The sequence below is a fragment of the Piliocolobus tephrosceles genome, chromosome 8 (genome assembly GCF_002776525.5).
Source record: "Piliocolobus tephrosceles isolate RC106 chromosome 8, ASM277652v3, whole genome shotgun sequence".
NCBI classification, from domain to species: domain Eukaryota; kingdom Metazoa; phylum Chordata; class Mammalia; order Primates; family Cercopithecidae; genus Piliocolobus; species Piliocolobus tephrosceles.
Genome location: NC_045441.1, coordinates 49,021,157 through 49,027,364, shown reverse-complemented (window position 1 = coordinate 49,027,364; position 6,208 = coordinate 49,021,157). Strand labels below are relative to the sequence as shown.

The following is a 6,208-nucleotide window of genomic DNA, read 5'->3' as shown; positions in this document are numbered from 1 at the left end:
TCAAATCAGTCTACTACTCCACAATGGAGGTAAGGAAGAGTATGTGTGGAACACAGGAGATCCTTTTGGGTGTCTCTTAGTATTACCATGCCCTGTGATTAAGGTCAATGGGAAACTGTAACAGCCCAACCCAGGCAGGACTACAAATGGCCCAGACCCTTCAGGAAGGAAGGCTTGGGTCACTCCTGGAAAAAACCTGCTGAGATGCTTGCTGAAGGCAAAAATAATACAGTAGAAGAAGGTAGTAGAAGAAAGTAGTCATCAATAACAGTTATGACCATGTGACCAGTTGCAGAAATAAGTACTGTAATTGTCATATTTCCTCCTCCTTTTGTTAAAAACATGTTTGTGCACATATACAATTGTACTAAGAATATATCTTCATTTCCTTTCTCCTTTATCGTATGAATAAAATTTATTGACTTCATATAAGCATTTAAGTGTTAGCTTTATATAATAGCATTTGAGTTGAGGATTGGTGCGTTTCAGTTGTATGAAGGATACTTGTATTATGTTAGGCATAATTATGACATTATTATTGTCTTTATTTGAAGATTATGTATAATCTCAGAAGATGTGTATGGGTTAAAGTTGACAAGAGGTGAACTTGTGATGGTTAATATTGTCAACTTGATTGAAGGATGCAAAGTATTGTTCCTGGGTGTGTGTGTGAGGCTGTTGCCAGAGGAGATTAACCTTTGAGTCAGGGGACTGGAAAAGGCAGACCCACCCTTAAACTAGGTGGATACAATCTAATCAGCTGCCAGTGTGGCAAAAATAAAAATGAGGCAGAGGAACATAAAGAGGTCAGACTGGCTTAGCCTCCGAGCCTACATCTTTCTCCCATGCTTGATGGTTCCTGCCCTAGAACATCAGACTCCAAGTTCTTCAGCTTTGGGACTCAGAATGGCTTCCCTGCTCCTCAGCTTGCAGACAGCCTATTGTGGAACCTTGTGATCCTGTGAGTTAATACTCCTTAAGAAACTCCCTTGTATATATACATCCATCCTAATAGTTCTGCTCCTTTAGAGAACTGTCACTAATACAAGGGGTGACAATAGAGGAAATTACATGTTAGACTTTTATACTTTACCTCAATTTTCATTACCTTTTGCAGAAAAAATATTTCACATAAAAATCACATAATAATAATTTATTCCAATTTATTAAGGCAGGAGCTGGGCCTAAAGAGGGTGCTGAGAGGCTGGAGATGGGCTTGGGAGAGGTCAACTGAAGGAAAATTTGGGCCTAAGGAGACTGCCAGGAGGCAAGAGCTGGGCAAAAACAGGTTGTTGTGAGGCAGGAGTTGGGTCTTTATAGAAGGGCCAATGTAAGGCAGAAGCAGGGCCTGCAGAGTCCACTAGCAGGCAGGACCAGGGCATGGAGAGGCTGACATGAGGCAGAAAGTTGCCCTCAGGAGGCCACCATGAGGCAGGAGTTGGTTCTTGAAAGGAGGCAAGAGCTGGGCCTGTAGTGGCTGCTAAAAGGAAGGAACTTGGTCTGGAAGGCCGTGGTAAGGCAAGAGCTGGGCCAAAAGAGGCCACCGGGAAGCAGGAGCTGGGCCTCAGGGGGCCACCGTAAAACAGGAGCTGGGACTTGGAAGGCAGACGTGAAGCAAAAGCTGGTCCTTGGAAGGCTGACAAGAGGCAGAAGCTGGGCCTGGTGAGGTCGACTTGAGAAAGTCTGGGGCCTGGAGAGATCCCTGGGAGGCAGGAGCTAAACTTGTAGAGGCTGCTGGAAGGCAGGAGCTGGGCCTGGTGAGGTCAACATGAAGAAGTTCTAGGCCTGGAAAGGCCACTGGGAGAAAGGAGCTGGGGGTAAAGAGGCTGTTGTAAGGCTTAAGCTAGGCCTGCAGAGGCTGCCAGGAGGCAAGAGCTGGGCCTGGAGATGCCAAATTGAGGACGTTTTAGGCCTGCAGAAGCTGTAAAGAGAAAAGAGCTAAGCCTGGAGAGACTGGTGAAAGGCAGGAGGTAGGGCTAAAGAGGCCATTGGCAGGCAAAAGCTGGGCCTCTGAAGGCTGCAAGGAGGCAGGAGCTGGGCCTGGTAAGGTTGACTTAAGGACATTTTGGTCCTGGAGAGGCCAATGGGAGGAAGGAGCTGGGCCTAAAGAGGCCATTGAAAGGATGAAGCCAGGCCTATAGAGGCCACCAGAATGCAGGAGCTGGGCCTGAGAAGGACAAATTAAGAAACTTTAGAAACTTTTAGGCCTATAAGGGCCCCGAAGAGGCAGGAGCTAGGCATGCATGGAGAGGCAGCTGTGAGGCAGAAGCTGGGCCACTAGAGGTTGCCAAGAGGCAGGAGCACGGCTTGAAGAGGTCCCAGTAAGGATGAGCTGAGTCTAAAGAGGTCACTGTTAGGCAGAAGCTGAGATCCTAGAGGACACTCAGAGGCACAAGCTGGGCCTGGAGAGCTTGACTGGAAAAAACTATGGGCTTAAAAAGGGCACCAAGGAAGAAGCTGGGCCTGGAGTGGCCAGAGGAAGACAGAAGGTGGGACATGGGAGGCTGCTGTTAAATAGGAGTTGAGTATTGGAAGGCGGCCGTGAGGCAAAAGCAGAGCCATGTTAAAGGCCTACCAGACACAGGAGCTAGGCCTGGTGAGACTGACATGAGAAAGTTCTTGGTCTGGAGAGACAACTGAAAGGCAAGAGCAGGGCCTAAATAGCACACTGGAAAAATGGAGTTGGGCCTCTAGAAACTGATGAAAAGCATGAACAGGGCTTGGAGATGCTGTAAAGAAGAAGGCACAAAAATGGCCTGGGAAGGCCAATGTGAGGCAAGAGCTGGGCCCGGGGGGGTCCACTGGGAGGAGGGAGAGGCCATACCTCCAAGGGCCTACAACAGGCAGGAGCTGAGCCTGGTAAGGCCGACTTCAGGACGCTTTGGGCCTGCACAGGCCATCAGCGGGAGGCAGGAGCTGGGCCTGGAGGGGCTGACTTGAGAAAGCCTTGGGCCGGGAGACGCCATCGGGATGGGTGGGAGCTGGGCCTGGAGAGGCCAGTGTGAGGCAGGATCCGAGCTTGTTGAGGCTGCCAGGAGGCCGGCAGGAACGTGGCCGGGGAAGGCCACCGTGAGGCAAGAGCTGGGGCTGGGAAGGCTGCTGTGAGGCAAGAGCTGGGCCTGGAGGAGGTTTCGGGCCTACGAAGGCTGCCAGGAGCTGGACAGGAACCGAGTCAAAAGAGGCTGTTTGGAGACAGGGACTGGGCCTGCGAGGGAGAGTTGGGCCTGGAGAGGAGGCCGAGAGGCAGCCACTGGGCCGCGGGAGGCCGACTTGGGCCTGCAGAGGCCACCACAGGGGAAAAGCTGGGCGTAAAGAGACCGCTGCGAGGGACAAGCTGGGCCTTAAGAGGCCATCGGGACGCAGGAGCCGAGCCTGCGGAGGCCGCTGAAGGGCAGAAGCCTGGCCTGCAGAAGGCCACGGTGAGGCACAAGATGAGCCTAAAGAGGCCATCAGGAGGCAGGAGCTGGGCCTGTCAAGGCTGCTGCCAGGCAGGCGGAAACGTGGCCAGGGGAGGCCGACACGAGGCAAGAGCTTGGCCTGGAGAGGCCGTTGTTAAGCAGGAGCTGGGACTCTCCAGGCCGCTGGGGAGCTGAAGATGGGGACTGGAAGGCCTGACTTAGAGGAGCCTGGGGCCTACAAAGGTTGCCAGGAGCTGGGCAGGAGCTGGGCCGAATGTGGTTGTTGTGAGGCAGGAGCTGGGCCGGCAGACGCAGCCAGGAGGGAGAGCTGGGCCCGGAGAGGCCGGCTGAAAACAGTTCTGGGCCTGGATAGGATGCCGAGAGGCAAGAGCTGGGCCCGTAGAGGCTGCCAAGAGGCAGGAGCTTGGCCTGAGGTGGTCACACTGAGGCAAGAGCTGAGCCTGGGGGGCGTCCACTGGGAAGAAGCAGAGGCCGTGCCTCCAGGGGCCAACGACAGGCAGGAGCTGGGCCTGGTGAGGCCGACTTCAGGACACTTTGGGCCTGCACAGGCCATCGGTGGGAGGCAGGAGCTGGGCCTGCAGGGGCCGACTTGAGAAAGCCTTGGTCCAGTGGACGCTGTCGGGGTGGGCAGGAGCTGGGCCTGGAGAGGCCACTGTGAGGTAGGAGCCAGGCCTAGAGAGGCCAGTGTGAGGCAGGAGCTGGGCTTGTTGAGGCTGCCAGGAACCCAGCAAGAACTTGGCTGGGGAAGGTGGCCATGAGGCAAGAGCTGGGCCTGGGAAGGTCGCTGCGAGGCAAGAGCTAGGCCTGGAGATCTGGACAGGAGGAGGTTTCGGGCCTACCAAGGCTGCCAGGAGCTGGGCAGGAGCCGAGTCAAAAGAGGCTGTTTGGAGGCAGGGGCTGGGCCTGTAGGCGCAACTGCAAGAGAGAGCTGGGCCTGGAGAGGAGGCCGGGAGGCTGTAGCTGGGCCGCGGGAGGCCGACTGGGCCTGAAGAGGCCACCAAAAGGGAAAAGCTGGGCCTAAAGAGGCCATTGTGAGAAATGAGCTGGGCCTAATGAGGCCATCAGGACGCAGAGCTGGGTCTCTGCTGCAGAGGTTGGCGAAAGGCAGGAGCCTGGCTTGCAGGAGCCCGCGGTGAGTCACGAGATGAGCCTAAAGAGGCCACTGAAAGGTTGGACCTGGACCTGTCAGGACATGGCGCTCAGGTGGTTATGTGAGCCATGGGGAGGGGCTGTAAACACAAATGAAGTTTTCCCTCACTTGTCCGCTGCTCCTCTCCAGCTCTGTGGCCCTGTGGTGGAGATCCCTGCTCAGGTGCATTCGAAAGGATCCGTCCCATGCCATTCTTACAGTCATCTTACTGCCACAGTGGTGAAGCATAACACCCGTAAGCTTGCATGGCACATGCCTCGGCTGGCATTTTATCACAATCAAAAGTAAGTGGCAGCTTGAGTCACTGTGAGGTTACTTCCTGGAAATCACCGGCATCCCATGTCCCACTGGCAAAAAGCTCAGCACTGCTCCTTGGATAACCAAACCTATGCTCAAATCCCATCTGTGTGGGTCTATTTCCTGGTACCCTTCCTAGCATCAATTGTGTATTTCTAGGAGCCCAATCAGAAAATATAAACTACTCAAAGGTTTAAACTGAATGGGTACGGTGGCTCACACCTGTAATCCCAGCACTTTGGGAGGCCAAGGCGAGTGGATCGCTTTGAGCTCAGGAGTTGAGACCAGCCTGGGAAACATGGCGAAACCCTGTCTCTACAAAAGGCACAAAAATTAGCCAGGCGTGGTGGCACATACCTGTAATCCCAGTTACTTGGGAGGCTGAGGACGGAGAATTGCTTGAGCCTTGGAAGTGGAAGTCGCAGTGAGCAGAGATTGTGCCTCTGCACTCCAGCCTCGGTGACAGACTGAGACCCAGTACCAAAAAAAAAAAAAAAGTAAATTTAAAATAAAAAGTATTAAATTATAACACAGGATCAGCATAATGAGCGACACACTAGCACAAACTACAGACAACTCTGGAGAATACAAAACTAGCAGAGGCCAGGCATGGTGGCTCATGCCTGTAATCCCAGCAATTTGGGAAGCCTAGGTAGGAGGACTGCTTGAGGCCAGGAGTTGGAGACCAGGCTGGGTAACTTAGTGAGACCCTGTGTCTACCAAAAAAAAAAAATTAGCCAGGTGTGGTGGTGGTGCACACCTGTAGTTCCAGCTACCTGGGAGTCTAGGGTGGGAGAATCCCTTGAACCTGGGAAGTCTAGGCTGCAGTGAACCAAAATCATGCCACTACACACTAGCCTGGGTGACAGAGTGAGAACCTGTCTTATGGGGGGGGGGGGGAGGGGGAGTGGGGGGGGGGGGGGGGAGGGGAGAATGCTAATCCCCCTATGAGACTCTCCTCTTCTCCTGCCCTCTCTGGAACCTCACTTGTCAGTTCTTCCTCCCACCTCCCTGTACCTTTAACCTATCCCCCGCTTTTAGCTCCTTCCCACCAGCATTTAGATTACTCAAATTTCTTCTATTTTAAAAAACTCTCCCTAAACTCAGTGTGTCCCCTGCTTTAGGTCTCCAGCACACTCACTGAGCCATCTGCTCCCCCTGGTGCCTTCTCCATACAGCAGCCTGAGCCATGTCTCTAATACATGAATCTCATAACGTTACTCCCCTGTGTACATCACTCTTTGGGATTAAGTCCAAACTCCTTAACAGCCCCGGCTCTGGCCTGCCTTGCAAGGCAGCCTCACTGCTTACCCCTCTCCATTTTACCTGCTGTGGAATCCAG

The 6,208-nt window shown here is 53.4% G+C and overlaps 1 pseudogene across 1 annotated transcript; it reads right to left on the bottom strand.

The window, feature by feature from the left end:
* Positions 1 to 1,138: 1,138 nt before the first annotated feature.
* LOC111529889 lies at positions 1,139 to 4,972 on the bottom strand (annotated as a pseudogene). Its single transcript, XR_003307099.1, has 3 exons — positions 4,886 to 4,972; positions 3,183 to 3,481; positions 1,139 to 3,119 (listed from the first exon to the last, which is right to left on the bottom strand). The product of XR_003307099.1 is annotated as a putative uncharacterized protein FLJ44672 (transcript).
* Positions 4,973 to 6,208: the final 1,236 nt, after the last annotated feature.